Source organism: Jaculus jaculus, chromosome 12 (genome assembly GCF_020740685.1).
Source record: "Jaculus jaculus isolate mJacJac1 chromosome 12, mJacJac1.mat.Y.cur, whole genome shotgun sequence".
NCBI classification, from domain to species: Eukaryota; Metazoa; Chordata; class Mammalia; order Rodentia; family Dipodidae; genus Jaculus; species Jaculus jaculus.
The window spans coordinates 72,984,091-73,002,299 of NC_059113.1; the positions used below are offsets into that span (position 1 = coordinate 72,984,091).

Genomic DNA, 18,209 nt, shown 5'->3' on the forward strand with positions numbered 1-18,209 from the left:
ACCAATACTATCTCTCTCTCTCTCTTTCTCTCCTTTCCCTCTGTATTTTTCTCAAATATATATATATATATATATATATATAAAGTTTTTTTTTTAAAAAAATTATTATGTGGTTGTAGAAATAACTCAGATATTAAGGTGCTTGTCTGCAAAACCAAATTTTACCAGTTTGATTCCCCAGTGCAACATAAAGCCAGATACACAAAGTAGAGAGTGGATCTGGAGTTAATTTGCAGTGACTAGAGGCCCTGGCATGCTCATTCTCTTTCTCTTAATATTTAATGATATTTAAAATACTTATTACATTACTGTATCTCTTGTTGAGAGAAACTACCTACTCCTAAGCAACCTACGGAAGGAAAAATTATTGAATTTAGCTTATAATGTTAGAGGGAAGGGTCTATCACGGTGCTAGAAGTAGGGGACAACAGGAATCAGGCTCACATAGTCACATCAGCAGAAAAGAGTGAAGTGAAATGAGTGCTTAGCTTGCTTCCTCCTTTATATTCAGTACAAGAACCCAGCCCATAGAATCTTCCCACAATTAGCGTGGGTCCTTCCTCCTCAACTAATCTTATCTAGACACACTAAGGAATTTATTTCCATGCTAATTCTAAATCCTGTGTGATTGACAACCAGAGATTAGTTGTCACAATTATGAAACTTCTGCACAACATCTACATATTAAGTAATGGTAAATTAACTGCTAAAACAGGTAAAATTTACAAAAAGCCTTCAATTTGAGATGTGTCATTCTCTCTTATATAAAAAAAAGGAACATGGGTATGATCAGAACTCAGACCCATTAATTCACAAAGTTCCACATTTGGGTACTACTTAATCTTCTAGTAGTCACTCAGTCTTGGTTTCTTACTGTTTCTCCAACCATCACATCTGAAGGAAACCAAATCAGGAGTAAAGCGCTCAAGGAGTGACTTTCCACACTGAGTTCCAGCCCTGGGAGATCTCCTTCAGTACTTTCACTTTGAGTTAGTTCCATAACTCTGTTAAGTGAATGTACTTAGTACAAGATAGGCTAATTTACTGATTTTTTTTATTGTATGTAGCAAAAAATATCACTGAAATTTGTTGCAAAATGTGAAATGGCAGGATGAATTCTATAGAATATCAGAATGTTCTCTATTTTAATATAATAATTTAATATTTATATATTTAATATATATAATATATGTTTACTTATAATATAATTTAATATATTTAAAAATGTATTACTGTATCAATATTAAAGAAGTCATGATGCAAGAAAGACAAGAACATCTATTCGTGTCTATTATGTATAGTGAAAGAGGGCAGAGTCAGCTCATTCTTTTTTGTTAATTTCAAAAATGAATAACAAACTCTTTTAGTTCAAACAAGTGGTACAATAATGTGCTACAAGTCATAGTAAGGAAAAGGGCTCACTTTTTTAAAAGAATAAAAGACCTGAAGATTTTTTTTCTTTCCCAAAAGGAGAATGAAAATGAAGACTGGAAAAATGCTCAATTATGTATTGTCAGGGGAAAGAAATTGAAAACTGTTGTGTGATATTGTGACACACTTGTGAAATTGTGACTTTCCAGATGAGAAAAGGTAATAAACATTGGCCAGAATGTAGAGAAATGTTAACCCTTGTACAGTTTGAAAGAATATAAGCTTGACAAACATGATGGACAATAGTGCAGAAGTTTTCAAATTATTAAACTACCATTCGTTCTCACAATTCCATTTCCGCTTGCACATATCACTAAAGGAAAGAAAATCAGTGTCCATTTATGTTCAACTTTGGGTGTATAGCATGTGTGTGAATATGGAGGTTGGAGATCAACATCAGGTGTCCTCTTCAGGTATTCTTTGTCTAATTTTTTGAAACAGGATCCTAGTGAACCTAGAGCTCACTGAGTCAGATGAGATAGCCAGCAAGCTCTAGGGTTTCCCCTGTCTCTTCCTCCCCAGTGCTGGGATTGAAGGCTCATTTCATCCCGTCAGCTTAACATGAGTTCTGGGTTTCTAAACTCTGGCCATTATTCTTGCAAAGGAAGAACATTACCCAGTGTTTTACTTTCCAACCCAGGAAATCAGTGTTGAATTATCCACAATAACTAAAACAGGGATTTAAAGTAAAGTTTATATCACATGAAAAAATGTGCACTTGTACATAAAATAGAGCATTATTCATCTGCGTTATTCATCTTTAAACAGAAGGAAGTCCTATGCTATTGATAACATCATTCAAAATGGGCATCATTCTACTACAGGAAAGAAACTAGGCACATATTCATGAACATCACCTGATTTGACTTACATGTAGAATCGAAGAGAGGTAGCATCATATAGCAGAGAGTACAAGGGTACTTTCAAGGGACTCAAGACAAAGAAAAATGGGAAGACATTGGTTAGAAGGTATAAAGATTCCATCCCACTTACTTACTTCTAGATATCTAATTTACAGCATGATAATTAAAAAATTACATGGTGATATATCTGTGATCTCTTTAAAAATTATAACACTGTTTCTTAAAACATATGCATAAAATAATTGAAGTGTTGGTATATTTATTGGCTCATTTGTGGTAATCATTCAAATATATCTATTAATAAGTATATTTCAAATATTGTTTATTTATTTATTTCTTTAATTAAGAGAGAAAGAGGGAGGAAAGGAGGGAAGGAGAGAGAGAGAGAGAGAATCAGTGCACCAGGACCTCCAGCCACTGCAAACAAACTCCAGACGCATGTGACACCTTGTGCATCTGGCTTACGTTAGGACTTGGAACAGAGGTCCTTTGGCTTTGCAGGCAAACAACTTAACTGCTAAGCCATTTTTCCAGCCCTATTAATTGCCGGGGTCCAGCCCTGGCTTGAAGGAGGGTCCCCGAAGAGAGGTGTGAAAGGGAGCGGCGAAATAACGACTCCAAGTCAAATTCTGGTGCAAGCTGACAGGATAATGCTGAAGGCAGCTGAGTCTTTCTATCTTTTTCTTTCTCTCTCTCTCTCTCTCTCTCTCTCTCTTTCTTTCTCTCTTTTTCTATTTTTTCTTTTTCTATTTTTTTGTCTTTTTTTCTGTTTTCTGTTTTTTCCTGTTTCTATGCTTCCATGTTTTTATATTTCTATGCTTCTCTGCTGCCACAGCTCTTAGTCTCAGTTTTTTATTTTCTGATCATGTCATGCAAGAACAAACTTCAAGAAAGGTACAATTTTACAGAATTCATACAAACTTTTTGTTATTCCTTATCATCAAACAATCCCATAATTATTCACCTCAAGTAAAGTCGTCAGGCCCCTGTAATGATTAACTGTTTTCACATTTTCCTCATGTATGTGTGATCAAGCAATTGTGATTTCCTGGACTTCTACTTTCAATTACTCTATTAAAGGTAAGAGGCAAAACAGACACAAATGGGGCTTCCCATCATTAATCACTGATCCAGCAGATCCATTTATCCTTTAATTATTTATTTTGAATTTTCCTTTTCATGTCCCTCCAATACTTAGACTTTGGTCCCCCCAATTGAACTATTTCTGACTTTGGTTGTTTTTCTGTAAGGATTCCTGGTAAAGAGTCAATTGCAATTGCCACTACTTAGAAAAATTAGTCATATAACAATGTTTACATTGTTCCAGGAGGTTCATTGTTTCCTCCTAAGTTGACTGTACTCCATGCCTGACTTTCTTTAAGGCCTTTAAGGAAAACAATTATCTTTGACCCATTTTCTTTTTTTTCCAATTCTATGCCAGAGCCTCTTTCAGATACATTGACCAACACTTTACCAACACCAACTTTTACTGGAAAAGTAAACTTAGAGATTGGGACAAACATTATACAGAAAACCACATATTTCTGTAGCATAGAGAGACAAAGATTTTTCTATAGAGGGGCCACATTGGACTTCAAGGAAGAGACAGTTGGGCTGGAACTATGTCAAGCAGCTCTTCAGCGCTCGATTCCTCGTGATCCTGAAATGGCATGCTTGCCGTCTCCAGCAATTAATAGGTACACTGAAAATAGACATATACTGCTAATATTGGCCAATTGCACATCAGAAAAAAAATGGATATGGATTTAATAGACATCTAACTAGAAATCACACACAACAAAAGGTCCTGTATAGTCTACCTGTCATCATTTGGGCAGATTACTTTTTTCAGGCCATGATTGGTCCCCATAAAAGAAAGTGCAGAAATTAAGGCCTTTGGATTTGAGATAGTTTGATGTTATGGGCAAAAATGGAAAATGATGTTTTTTATTGTTTTATTTTTTCTAATATTTTATTTATTTGCAAGGAGACAGAGAATGGAGAAAGAATGGGTGCACCAGGGCTTCTAGCCACTCCAAATGAACTCCAGATGCATGCACCACTTTGTGCATCTGGCTTTACATAGGTAATGGGGTATCAAACCCAGCACATTAGGCATTGCTGGAAAGCACCTTCACAGCTGAGCAATCCCTCTAGCTCCAGAACATGGTGTTATAAAGAAGCTACCAAGTTCTCAGCAGAACAAGGATGGTAGAAAGTAAAGGTGCATCTTTAAAACCATGGAGAGTTGGAGACATGACTTGGTGGTTAAAGGTGCTTGTTTGTAAAGCCTGACAGCCTAGGTTCAAGACTCCAGTGCCCATGTAAACCAGATACACATATTGGTACACATGTCTGGAGTTTGTCTGCAGTAGCAAGAGACCCTGGTGCACCAATACACACTCTCTCTTTCTTTTCTCTCACTCTCTCTTGCAAATAAATAAATAAATAATTTTTTTTAAGAATTTTTTTTAAATTTTTATTTATTTATTTATTTGAGAGCGACAGACACAGAGAGAAAGACAGATAGAGGGAGAGAGAGAGAATGGGCGCACCAGGGCTTCCAGCCTCTGCAAACGAACTCCAGACGTGTGCGCCCCCTTGTGCATCTGGATAACGTGGGACCTGGGGAACCGAGCGAGCCTCGAACTGGGGTCCTTAGGCTTCACAGGCAAGCGCTTAACTGCTAAGCCATCTCTCCAGCCCATAAAATTTTTTTTAAAAACCTCATGTGGCTATTACCTGCTAAGACAGCATGCTATATAGATATACAGATAGGCTTTGAGACACCTTTGCACCAGATGTGAAAACAAAATTCAGTGTCAGGCGGGTGTCTTCTGAAATATATTAAAATATATTTGGTTAAAGTTTAGCCAATATAATGATGACAAGAATCAGTTCATGTTTTAACTTAAAATAAAGTGATCATTGCATTGACTGTCTTCCCTCTACTTACTCTGTTAAAGTTGAATTATGGACATTGATATTATGCAATATTCCATGAAATTTTTGTAGAGCTTATTCTCAGCTTCAATTATCATGTTAATTATTTTAAACAGTTAGGTAGGTATTATGCTCCGGTTGGAACTAACTTACTAAAGTAATGTAATCAGGCATGTGAGGTATTTATTTTCCTCAGGTCTCCAGCTAATTAAAGGAAACTCTTAGGTTTTACTAAAGAAGTTCACTTAAGAAACAGGAAACTGTGCTGGGCATGGTGGTGCACGCCTTTAATCCCAGCACTTGGGAGGCAGAGGTAGGAGGATCGCCATGAGTTCAAGGCCACCCTAAGCGTACATAGTGAATTCCAGGTCAGCCTGGGCTAGAGTGAGAACCTACCTAAAACAAAACAAAACAAAACAAACAAACAAACAAACAAACCAAAAAAAAAAAAAAAACCAGAAAAAGAAAAAGAAAAGAATCAGGAAACTAAGATACTATGCTGATACTTTTCAAACTTCTGCTTCTCTTCAGTTATCAGTAAAATTCAAGCCTAAATACTTTGCGTATATCAGTACTTACTAAGAATGTTATGAATATGTGAAATTATGATTTTGTTCACATCATATAGCTAGTACATCCCAAAAATCAGTATGGAAAATGCTCGCACTTAAAAATTAGCTAAATCCACAATGTGAAACAGCATTTTTTTACACAATAAAGAAAATACCCTTCTTTAAATTATAAATGCTCCAAATTGGCAGATATACTAAATCATGTTGAATTTAATACTAAGCCAAATTTGACAATTCTTCAAATGACCAACAAAAAGTTACAATAAATCTGTACTTTAAAATATGGGTATAATTTATTTCTTTGTTATTTTTATAAGGCCAAGAGTTTTTCAATGAATGCATTGATATTTTGTTTTGTGAATATTAAATAATTCAGAATGCATTCAAATGATATCTGTAATTTTAGAATCTTTTTGAATTATCCTTAAGGTATAATTATCTTTCATTTAAATTAAGTTGTTTTGGAGATATACAACATTAAATTATATGGAAGTAACTATATTCTTTTAACCTGAATCAAATATTTAAACTGAAGATCAAATGCATACTAAAGCTCTACAAAGACCCACTGTCCAGCCTTCACGTGAATGCTCCGTAATGTCAAATGACTTTTCCTAGTGAGGAAGAATATATATCAAATGTCTATGGCTTTCTGTCACTGCCAATGATAGCACACCAGGTGTTCACCATTTATCATTGCTCTAAGTTGTAAAGATATATGTGAAGACTTGTGTAAGATGGTTTGAATTTAAAATCCTCAATTTTTAAATTCTGAGATGTGCACATATTTGTGTGCATGTATCTGTGTGTCTTTACTTTAGTTTTCAACTTGGGTTCCAGAGAATGTATTTGTAACTATTTTAATCATAGTAATTTTATATCATATAGTAGTAAATATATTAATTAAATTTTTATCTGACCTGTCACATAATGTTAGTTTAATGTTTATGAAAAATAAACTGTAATTAAGAGCATAATAAAATACATTTATGTATTTTAGTCCTTTCAACATAATATTTCTGTTCAGTAAAGAATGTATTTTTTTGTTTTTTCTGGATGTGCCATGTATATGTGTGTGTGTGTGTGTGTGTGTGTGTGTGTGTGTGTGTGTGTGTGAATGTGTGTGCATATGCATGCATGTGTTGTGCAAATGTCAATATATTTAAAAGAAATCAAATAAATCATGGGCATAACAAAATCATTTAGAGAAAATGTGACTCAGAATCCATAGCTTAAGCAGAAATATAGTTCTTTCTTTTTATTCCCCTTCCTTGTAACAAACTCTAGAAATTTAACCCTGTGTGGCAGCAGCTATTCCCTACCCCTCCCCAGAAGAGCTTGTCAAGGTTCCTGACCAGATAAGAGTCACATCTGCAGATCTTTATGTGACTCCAGTTAGATGTGGAATAGATATTCTACAGATAAAGAAACATAAACATTATCAGTTACTGATTTTTCACTCACTAGGAAGTAGGTTCCAAAATCGAAATGTAATACCCTTTGCCTTATGTCATTCTTGCCAAGTTACTTTTTGTGTTATATGTCAGCCCTACTTTATTATTATTACCTTTACAAAGGCCAAAGAATAAAGAAGCATTGATAATTTCTCCACTACATGAGTGCCAGGAGTTACCAAGTTTAAACAGGAATGACATGGAAAATCAGAATAAATCTTCAGAAATACATTTAACATAATTCTATAAAGATTAAACACCAAAACCCTGGCTAAAATACTGAAACACAAAGGTGGAATCAGTTTTTTCCCTTAAAAATATTATAACGTGATTATTATTTTATGCATATTTTTATAATGTCTATACATACACACATATGGATATCCTGAAAGCTGTGGCTCTGAGATTGTTTCCTATATTTCATAAGTTTGTGTGTATGTTTATAAATAATTTTTTGTGAATTACTTACTCAGTTATCATATATGGACATTTTATGCTACATTTACTATTTTTTCTAGCACATTTCTATTTCGTATCATTAATAAGCTAGAAATAACTAGAAAGGACATATTGAGACTTTCTGGACATTAGGAGGGAGCTGAGAAAGTGCCTTTAAACTAGTGTAGTGCATCATTAAAACACCAGCTCGTTAAACTCAAAGAAGAATTTTATGACATTTCAGACTATTTGACTCTCATCTTGATTGATACTTGTATGTTGGCAACCAAAAGTTGCGTGTGTGTGTGTGTGTGTGTGTGTGTGTGTGTGTTCAGCTATAGTATATGAGTGCATTTGTATGTGAACTTACATATGAAGGGCATAAGACAAACCTTGGGCACCACCTACTTTGTTTGGTCTTGAACTTACAAATTAGGCTAGACTGGCTGGCCAGCACTAAAATGCATAACCAGCATTTTAAATATTTTTTGGTTTCCAGGTGGATGTGTTAGTGCAAAAAGGCAAAAAGGCAAAAAGGCAAAAAAATAAAATAAAAATAAAAAAGCTAGGTTTGCTTTACAAGCTCAATTGGTACTAATGCCAAATCCTGATTTTTTTTTTTTCTGGCCCCTTGTTCTTGGCCCGCCCAGTCTACTGGGTGAGGGGTAGGCTCTACATGGAATATCTTTGTCTTCTGTTACCTTAGGCATGCGGAACTTTGGTGATGCTCAGGGCTGGTTCCCCTTTCTTGACTTGTGCACTTTCAGGCTCCCATAACCTACTTTGGCTGAGGATCTCGCAAAGTGTATGACCTACCCCAGTGTCACTAAATGACTATGACTTCAAGTGCTTGGGAGACAGGTTCTTACAGTGGGTTGCTGCTGTGGTTTGAAAATCCTAGGGGTTGGCTAATCAATTTGTCATAGTTACCTTTCTGTTTGGGGCTGTCCTGTGTGGGCTTTCAATATAAAAGTTCCAGGACCTTGTCCCTGCCCTCCCAAAAGTGGAGGTGGTAGCAGAGTAGCTGGGGGGCATAAATTCTGAAAGACTGGGACAAAGTGCTGCTAGTGCCTGAAGGTGGGCAGCCTCCAGGAGGGATGGGATTTGTGGGTCTGCACTTACTCCGATGGGAGCTGGTAAGAAGTTGTAACTTCCTCAAAAGCTTGTGGGCACACAAACCTCCTCTGGGAGACACCAGGACCTTCTATCTTGGGAGAACCCTGTGTAACTCCTGTCAGTAGGGCTGAGAGCACTGAACTCTGTTTCCTCAGTTCTCTGGACAAAATGGTGTCCTATTCCCTACTTTCTCCTACACCTCTGGGTACAGGGTAGATTCTGGCCCACTTCTGTATGGTGTCTCAACTTTGGCTCCTGTGCACCCTGGCTCTTCTCAGGCTTCTCCTCAGTGTCATCTACCTCCCTGATAGCTTGGTTTTGCAGTGGACTCTGGCCTTTCTGCTCTGTCCTGCCAGAGGATCCCTAGGGCCAGTGAAGAAGCAGATTGAGGCATCCCTGTCCCTGGAAACACACCTCCAGAAGCTCTCTTTCCTGGGGGGCAATTCCTTCCTTAGCTCACAGTGAAGCAGGTCGAGACTATGCTTTCTATCAGGGTCTGTGGAGGAAACTCAGGTCCTCATGCCCTTAACCAGCTGACCTATTTCCCAAGCCCCAAGTTCTTTTATTCCAATCTTAACACTAACATTAACTCTCACATTGCAGTTCACATAATCAAATATATATAACAAATATATACTATACATAACAAATACATACATAACAAATATACATATTTATGCTTAGCATATATATTTATACATATATATGTATATATTTAAAATGACCTTAAGCTTAATAGGGTTTCAGGTTCTCATTGTAAACCTGAAAGAACCTACATAGGGAAAATTAAACTACATGAAAAATAAAATATATTTTTCCACAATTTCTTGTTTTTTAAATCAGAGCTATGTCATTTATCAGGTGTGAGTTATAAGAGACTTGAATAATATTTTTGAGCTCTAAAATCTCACTTATACTTTCAATGTGGAGACCCATTTTCTGAGGAGTATATACATTGTTTATCTTTTTATGCATCTATTAAGGGTGGCAGTATTTTCCCTAATCTCCACTCTCTTGTTATCAAAAAAGTTGTTATTGTTTGTTCTATATACACTGTTTTTGTTTGTTTGTTTTTTGTTTTTTGATGTAAGGTCTCACTCTATTCCAGGCTGACCTGGAATTCATTACATAGTCTCAGGGTGGCCTCAAACTCATGGTGATCCTCCTACCTCTGCCTCTCCAGTGCTGTGATTAAAGGCGTGTGCCACCATGCCTGGCTACATACACTGTTTTAATAGAACAATAAAATGGATTTTCCTGCCTTCTAATTCTATGCTGACTTTATTAGTCCACACCAAGGGAAAACTGTTCAAAACAAATGTGCTGTTTATATCATTGCCATTTCATTTTGGTATATACAGAAACAGTGTGAGGCACAGACTTTTGCCTAATATTCCATTTATTCCAAATCATCTGACTCTACTACGAATGTATTATACTTCAGTATATAAAAGCACTTTATCATTTTTAATTAACATATGAATTACAAGAATCCATGTGAAGCACCCTGACACTAAGTTCAGCTAAAGGGAATGACATCCTAAATATGTACTTCTGATAGCTTCTTTCCAGCTACTAGGAGTGTGAAACAATTTAGATATAGGATTATATCACAAATGTGTGAAATGTTTGTTTTGAAGTTACTTTTACCCCTCATTTCTTAATTAGAGGTATGCTTAAATTTGACTAATTTTAAAAGTATTAACATTCTTCAAATATGGAGATATTTTGTCCAAAAACTAAACTAATACTATTTCTTATCCTAAAAATGAAACAATTAAACAGATAACCCTTTTTTAATTCCTTAAGATAAATGAAGCAAAATATTTATGACATTATTATGGGTTTTTATTTCTTTTCTCCTCTGAAACCTCCTAAACATATTGGTGAATTATACTGACTAACTTATACTTGAAAAATAATACAAATGACTGACAGCATGAAGATGATTTCATAAAGACAGAAGAGCTGATTAAAATGAAAGGCCATACCTCTTCCACAATGCTAAGAACAGTCCAAGTGCAGATATGTCTTATGATAGAGTGTTCTTACACAGTGGAATTATCTTTTCCTCCTCACTTTCTAAAGTTACAGGATTGTATAACTTGTGTATTAAGCCACAGAATGAGTACATTTGGACATTGAAACATGATGCATAACATATATAGTTCTTTTTTAAAATGTGATATATTAAATATATTCTGGTAAAAAGAAAGAAAGAAGCCTGAAAGCTGGTATTCTTTAGATGGGTTAAGGAGAAATACACCTAGCACATTTTACTAACCCCATTACACTTGTGAGTTTTTCCTTTCTCCATTATTCCGTGAGCCCAGATAGGTATCTAAACATGAGGAAGGCAGAATGTTTTCACAGCTGTTCTTACACTGTGGACCACACAGGGAGCACAGCGGTACAGGGATTCAAGTATCACCAAGGGATGATTTGCTCAAACTTACTTAATTATGCCATTAGACTCATCAATAAGGATAAATATTAGTTTGGAAGTAGTATTTTTGGAGAACTTTAATGTGAATATGAGTAAAATAGTTAACATTCCATGATCCAGAAAGTAAAACCTCACTAGCTATGCCATGCATATGCCATGACATCTTTAACATATTTGACAAAAAGAAACAAGAAAATGCAGCTATAAAAGTTAATGATACAATGACATCATGGAAGATAAGGCTGTGCTTGCCAAAGTAGTTTCTTAAAATGTTGAGCAAATTCTACCATTTCAGAGTATGACAGTATTATATACATATAAATTATATATATATATATATATATATATATATATATATATATATATATATGTGTGTGTGTGTGTGTGTGTGTGTGTGTGTGTGTGTATGTGTGTGTGTGTGTGTGTGTGTGTATTTACCCATAAACACATCCTTATATCAGTCAATAGAACAGAGAGAAAATGAAAAAAAATCACATCACTACTATTATTGAGCCCAACATTTGCACCCATCTTAGTATTTTAAGTTCACATGATGCACTGTCCCTAATTCCTAAGTCATCACAAACTTAGCATTACCTGTCACTCCTCCCGGGCATTTACAGGAACATTGTAATATGTTGTCCTTATTTTTGAAGCTTTTGAATAAAAAGTGTAAAGATGAATATATCATGTAGCAATATACTGGTTTTATTTTTGCCTTGATGGGCATTTTTAAAATAGGATTTAAAAAAGAAACAAGTTTGCAGGTTACAAACTTTCAAGTATGAAAACACATTATTATTATTTATTTCTTTCTCCATATAGTTTGAGCATTCAGACTGTTTTATGGGTTTAATTCCAAATAAAGGTGAGACCAAACCACTAAAAATGAAAATACCAACTTATTTCCAGACTCATCTTTCTTCCAAGTGCATGGCCAGACTCAGATTGTGGTGTCATAAGCAAGCGGCAGATGAAAGCTCTTCATTGCACTACAGTACACTCAACAGTACTACATCCAAGACTTTCTTCATAGTCACATTCATCTTCTAGCTATTTGTCTTCTGCACATGCTCCTGTTTTTACCTACTTGCTTTCTTGTGAGGCAACGTTATCTGTTCAAGACCCATTGGGGTAGGATGGGGGAAGGATTCCATACATAATTTTAAATGGAATAATTCCTTTTACATAAGGGGAACACTTGGCTCTTAACAGGGTGAAGGGAAGGAGTCCCACCCATCCTACTGGTCTCTAGGGTTAATTTTGTTAAAGTCTCCTTAAAGGTCCAATTCATTCTTTCTACCTGTCCTCAACTTTGGGGATGATAGATGCAATGCAATTTCCAATGAATTCCCAACATCTTGATCAATTCCCTAGTGATTTTTGACCCAAAGGCAGACCCATTATCTGAACTTTAATCTGAGGCACATGCCCTGGTGGGGCGGCGGGGGGGGGGGATTATCTTCTCTAACAATTCCTTAGTCACTATTTGGGCTGTCTCATACATGGTTGGGGAAGCTTCCACCCATCCTGAAAATGTGTCAATATAAACAAGTAAATATTTATATCCATACTAATCTGGCTCTACCTCTGAGAAATCAACTTACCATTATCTACATGGCTCTGTTCACCACTCTCTCACTTCCATTGGTGACACCTTACCAGAGGAGGTATTTGTCAATTAGCAGCCCTAAGAGCAAGTGATGATGTCCTTGATGATTGAGTCCATACCTAGGAAGAAAAACTCTTTCTTTATTAGCTCAACTAGTTTGTTGTTTCCTAAGTGAGTGCCTTCTTGTAATTGCTTAGCCAGACTCTGCCCTAAGGCTTTGGGCAGCAACAGTCATCCATTCTCCAGTTGATACCACCTTTGTGGAGTCTGTTCTTTTATCAGATGAGAAATGAGATGCAGGTCCTGTTCCATGCATGTTGGTCACTCATGAATAGTCAATACTGGGAGGGTAAGCAGACAATTTGATGGATGCTGAGGCAGCACTGTTTGCTGCTAGATCTGCCAGTCTGTTCTCTCTTGCTTCTGTGGTCTCCCCTTTCTGATGACCTGGACAATGGATTATGGCTATTTTAGCAGGGGCCCAAATGGCAGCCATTAAGTCCAAATTTCATTTTGTTTTATTTATTTATTTTTATTTTATTTTTATTTTTATTTTTTTACCATTTCAGCATACTTTTAAGAGGAGAAAAACTAGAATTCTGTGAGGCAGAAAGGATAGCAGTGACATCCAGACTTTCTAGAGGATGCCTCACCCCTAACCTCTCAGCAGCCATCAGTCAAATGAGCAGAAATCTAGGTTTCATTTCTTTCTCTTGACCATTCAAGAAGTATCCTTTGTTTCAGGGACTTGAGAAACAAGCACTGCTTGACCAGTTAAGCCTTTCTAGAAGGTTACTGGGTTTAAGGGTTTTATGCTGGATAAGCCTTTCCTGAGGTTGGAAGCACCAGTGAATAAACTGGAAATTTTGCTCATTAAAATCTATATTCTCCCTGTTGCCCCTGACTCTACCTTCAGAGTGTACAAAGGACAGTATGGGCTTAGGGAGGCCTGGTACTAAGTTCTGGGATTCAAGGGAAGGGAAGTTGTGTGAACAGCCGCTAAACCAGTCTCCTGCTCTCATCTCTCCCACACCAGCCTCTGAACACCTGTCCTGTCCTTCGTGATGCTTTGCCCGGCTCTGCTAGAGAGCCACTTGGCCTTGATGAAAGGGGAACACATCACATTGTGTGCAGGAAGGTCTTGCAGAAAGGGCAGGCAGTTGTTCATAATGATAGAGGTGGGTTTTTTTTTTTGTTTTTTTTTTTTTTGAGGCAGTCTCACTCTAGGCTAGCCTTGAACTTATGGGTGACCCTAGCTTAGCCTCCCAAGTACTGGGAGTGAAGGCATGAGCCACCTTTAAAAATGCTTGATAGAGGCACTTTTAAAGGTCCCTCTTGACCTTGTAATAGAATGTACTGCTCTTTCCTAGTCCAGTTCCCTACTGTCCTTCCACAAAAAAAAGCAAATGGTTTCCAATGTTCTGGTTCCCTCAGGAAGAGCTCCAAACATAAAGGCAGAGCAGGTCAGTCTGCACATGTAGAGAGCTCTTTTTTTAAGCTCCCACAGCATACACAGTCCCCACCTCCTTCCCTCAAAACTGCATCTGCCATATGCATAACAGCCAGCTCTTGCTGCATACAGGAGTGAAAGGTTTTCAAAGTCTGGGCAGAATTCCAGGACTGCAGTTCCATTCCTCGCAACTAGTTCCATTGAGTGTTGAAAGGCACTGTGTGTCTGAGGTTGTGGTGGGGAAGGCAGAGAAGTAATATTTATCAAGTTTCTCAGCCTCAGCACTGTTGACATTCTAAGCCAAGTGATCTTTTGTGAGGGTTCTGGAGGGTGTCTGGTGCACTGTAGACTTAACAAAGCACCCTTGGTGTGGAGCAACTAGCAGCCATAGGCACACACACACTCCTAGGTTGAGGTTGAGGTTGTCGAATAAGCCTATGTCACACTTCTGCTTCTAGTAGCTCTCTTCTCCCAGGATGTAGAAAGGCAGAGGAAAAAGCCACTTCCGATATCTACTTAGTGTTCTACTTTGTTCCTTGCTCCCCCACCCCCAAATTCCTAATGAAATTTCATTCAAAAAGAAATCTACAAAATTAAAAAGCAGATAGGCAAGTAGGTGGGTTTAGCTATAAAGAAAAAAGAACAATCTGGATAAGAAAGATGGCAAAAAAAAGGAAAAAAGAAAAAAAGCATGGAGAGATGGCTTAGCGGTTAAGGTGCTTGCCTGCGAAGCGTAATGACCCAGGTTCAACTCTCCAGATCCCAAGTAAGCCACATGCACAAAGGTGAGGCAAGCACATACCCACCAGGTGGCGCAAGCATCTGGCATTCGACTGCAATGGCTGAGGCCCTGGTATGCCAATTCTCTCCCTTTCTCTCAATCCCTCTAAAAAATAAAAATAAAAATGTGTGAAGAGAAACTGTGAGCTGAGAGCTTTACAAAAAGGTTTAAAGTCTACGCATTTTCTCAAACATATAGACACCAGAAACAGTCCACAACTAATAATGAAAGAGTAAGACTCTTTCATCAGTGTTCCAGCACCACACCTGTCTGATGTCTGGTTTGTGGTTTTTGGTTTGTTTTCTGATGCAAGGTCTCACTTCAGCCCAAGCTGGCGTCCAACTCAATGATCCTCCTACCTCAGCCTCCCAAGTACTAGGATTAAGAGTGTGAGGGTCAGTATATTTGGCTCACATCTTTTAGCTTCTTTTTTAAAAGAATGAAATGGTTTTGAAACCTCAACTAATTCCAACATGCCAAGAACTTTTTTTTTTTTTTTTTCATGGCAGAGTCTCACTCTGACCCAGGCTGTAGTCCCAGGCTGGCTTAGAACTCACAGTGCTCCTCCTACCTCTGCCTCCTGAGTGCTAAGATAGAGGGCGTATACCACCATGTTAGGTGCTCAAAACTTTTGTTTTGTTTGTTTTGTTTTGTTTTCCAAGGTAGAGTCTCACTCAGGCTGACCTGGAATTCACTATGTGGTCTCAGGGTGGCCTCAACCTCACGGCGATCCTCCTACTGCTGCCTCCCGAGGGCTGGGATTAAAGGCATGCATCACCACACCCAGCCCAAAAACTTTTTATACAGAGGAGTAATTCCAGCCACAGTGTCTCTTTGTGGCAGGAGAAAAATAACATTGCAATTAAAAATAAAGCAAAAAAAAAAAAACTTTCTTCACAAAAGAAAAAGGTTGGTTGTGATCTCCTTGAATGTAGCACATACAGAAAGCGACATGGCTCTGCAGGCTCCATCCACCCGCATTGGAGAAACAGCCCAGGATAGAGCGCAGAGGGTTCTTTCCAGTCCTAGGCCCATAGCTACTTGCTGAACTGGAAAGAATAGTTCCCATGGTCTGGGGGTGTCTCCACTGCCACTTGATTCTGCTGGCCACTGTTGTCCTCAACGGAAACAGTAGAAGAAGGCACTAGTGGGTGCTGGGAGATGTTAAGCTCCTTGCATAGCAGCAGCTGTTGGCAGGTACGTGCCTGTGCTGCTGAGTAAGAGGTGGCCCAGTTGCTGGGTAAGAGGTCCCATCATGGAAGCAGGCTGGAGAGAAATGGGGTGGTCCATACCTGGTGTCAGAACCGAGCCTGAAGGCTGCATGAGGTATGACTGGTGGTGCATCCAAGATGGGTTAGGTACTTGTAGAGATGTCTGAGTCACTCTCTGATATGAAGACATGGGAGATGGAAGATAGGGTGAAAGTGCCGACTGAGCAAGCATCCTGCTAGGTGTGATGTTATAAGGAGCTGGGTAAAACCCATTCTGAAGAGCTGTGGTGGGGTCATAGGTCAAGGCCATACCACCCATATCTCCATTCCTTGGCCAGGTCCGTCCATTTTGTACAAATTTTCCTTGGTACTGTCTTTTCTTTGGCCCACCATCAGCAAATTTGCAGAGCAAAGGATCAGATGGGGCTGGTACTCCATGGGGAGTCTTGATATATTTGCCATTAAAGTGGCTGATGATGGCTTCACACTTCTCTGTAGACTCCATCCTTGCAAAGCCAACCCCTCTGCTGGTCCCACTGGTGCCTCGAAGGATTCGTGTGGAGATAACCTGGCCGAAGGGCTTCAGCATCCCCTCCAGTTCTTGCTCATCCATTAACAGTGGGAGATTTGAGATGTATAAATTTGTGAGGTCTTGCTCCTGTTGCTTTGCCATCTGCGCCTGTACCCTTCTGGCTTTCAGGGCCATTACAGCCTTCTGGGCTGAAGACGGACTGTCAAAATCCACAAAGCCATAGCCTTTGCACTTGTTCGTGGTCTTGTCCAGTATGGCCTTAGTGGAGACAATCTTGCCATATGGCTGACACAACTTGACGAGGTCCTGGTCAGTAGTGCCTGCCTGCAGTCCCCGGATGTACAGGTTGGTTTTGCTCAGCTGGTCATGCCCGTTGCTTCCACTGTTGCTGTTAGAGGTGCTGTTGCTTGGACTTGGTGGTGCCATCTGCTGAGCCAATGACACATATGGCTTCTTGTTGTTCTTGGTACAGCCAAAAGTCGAAAACCCAGGCCTGGAAGTCACTGATAGCAGCATTTTCTCTTTAATGTTAGGGAGCTAAGAGAGAGAGAAGAGGGAAAAGAAAAGGGAGGGAGGAGGGGAGAGGAAAGGGAGAGAGGAAAGAAGGGAGGGAGAAGGAAAAGGGAGAGGGGAGGAGGAAGGGAGGGAGAGAGAGAGAGAGAGAAAGAGGGAAAGAGAGAAAGAGAGAGAGAGAGAGAGGAGGGGTCCTGCAGGGAAGAATCTTGTTTTATTTTTAATGTCTTTACTTTCGGCTGCTAATAACCCTCACTCCAAGTAGATGGTTCCATGTACATGTGCCATGGCAAAAGCATAACAGCTGTCTAGGTAGATATTTACTGTCTTGCCTTTTCCCAATATCAGAGCCTTGGTCAGTACTATCAGTTCAGCTTTCTGAGCTGATGTGCCCTGAGGCCTCAGCCCATAGGGTTTCTTCCAAAGTCATCACAACTACCCCTGCATACCAGATTCTGTCCACATCAAAGCTGCTGCCATCAAAATACATCATCAGATCATGGTCTGGCCAAGCCACATCTGCCAGCCCTGGGAGGAGTCCATGGAAGGCAGAGGTGACCTCTAGGCAGTCACGCAAAAGGGTTGATGCCTTCCTGCTGGGTTCAAAGCCTTGGTTTGAAAAACTGTATCCTTGGTTGATCTAAGAGCTAGGCCTGATAGTGAGTTATGTGAAAGAGAGAGCCATCGGTCTGGGGGGCTCTTTATAGACTATCATATGGGAGGCCATAATTGATAAAGTCTGCCCCAAGATTAATATGTCAGCATCTTCTGTCAGAATAGTAGCACCTGCAATAGCCCAGAGACAAGGAGGCCAACCAGCAGCTACTGGGTCTAGCTTCTTAGACAG

At 38.7% G+C, this 18,209-nt stretch overlaps 1 pseudogene; it reads right to left on the minus strand.

Annotated features, from left to right (window-relative positions):
* Positions 1-16,000: 16,000 nt before the first annotated feature.
* LOC101598475 lies at positions 16,001-17,428 on the minus strand (annotated as a pseudogene).
* Between the last annotated feature and the right edge of the window lie 781 nt (positions 17,429-18,209).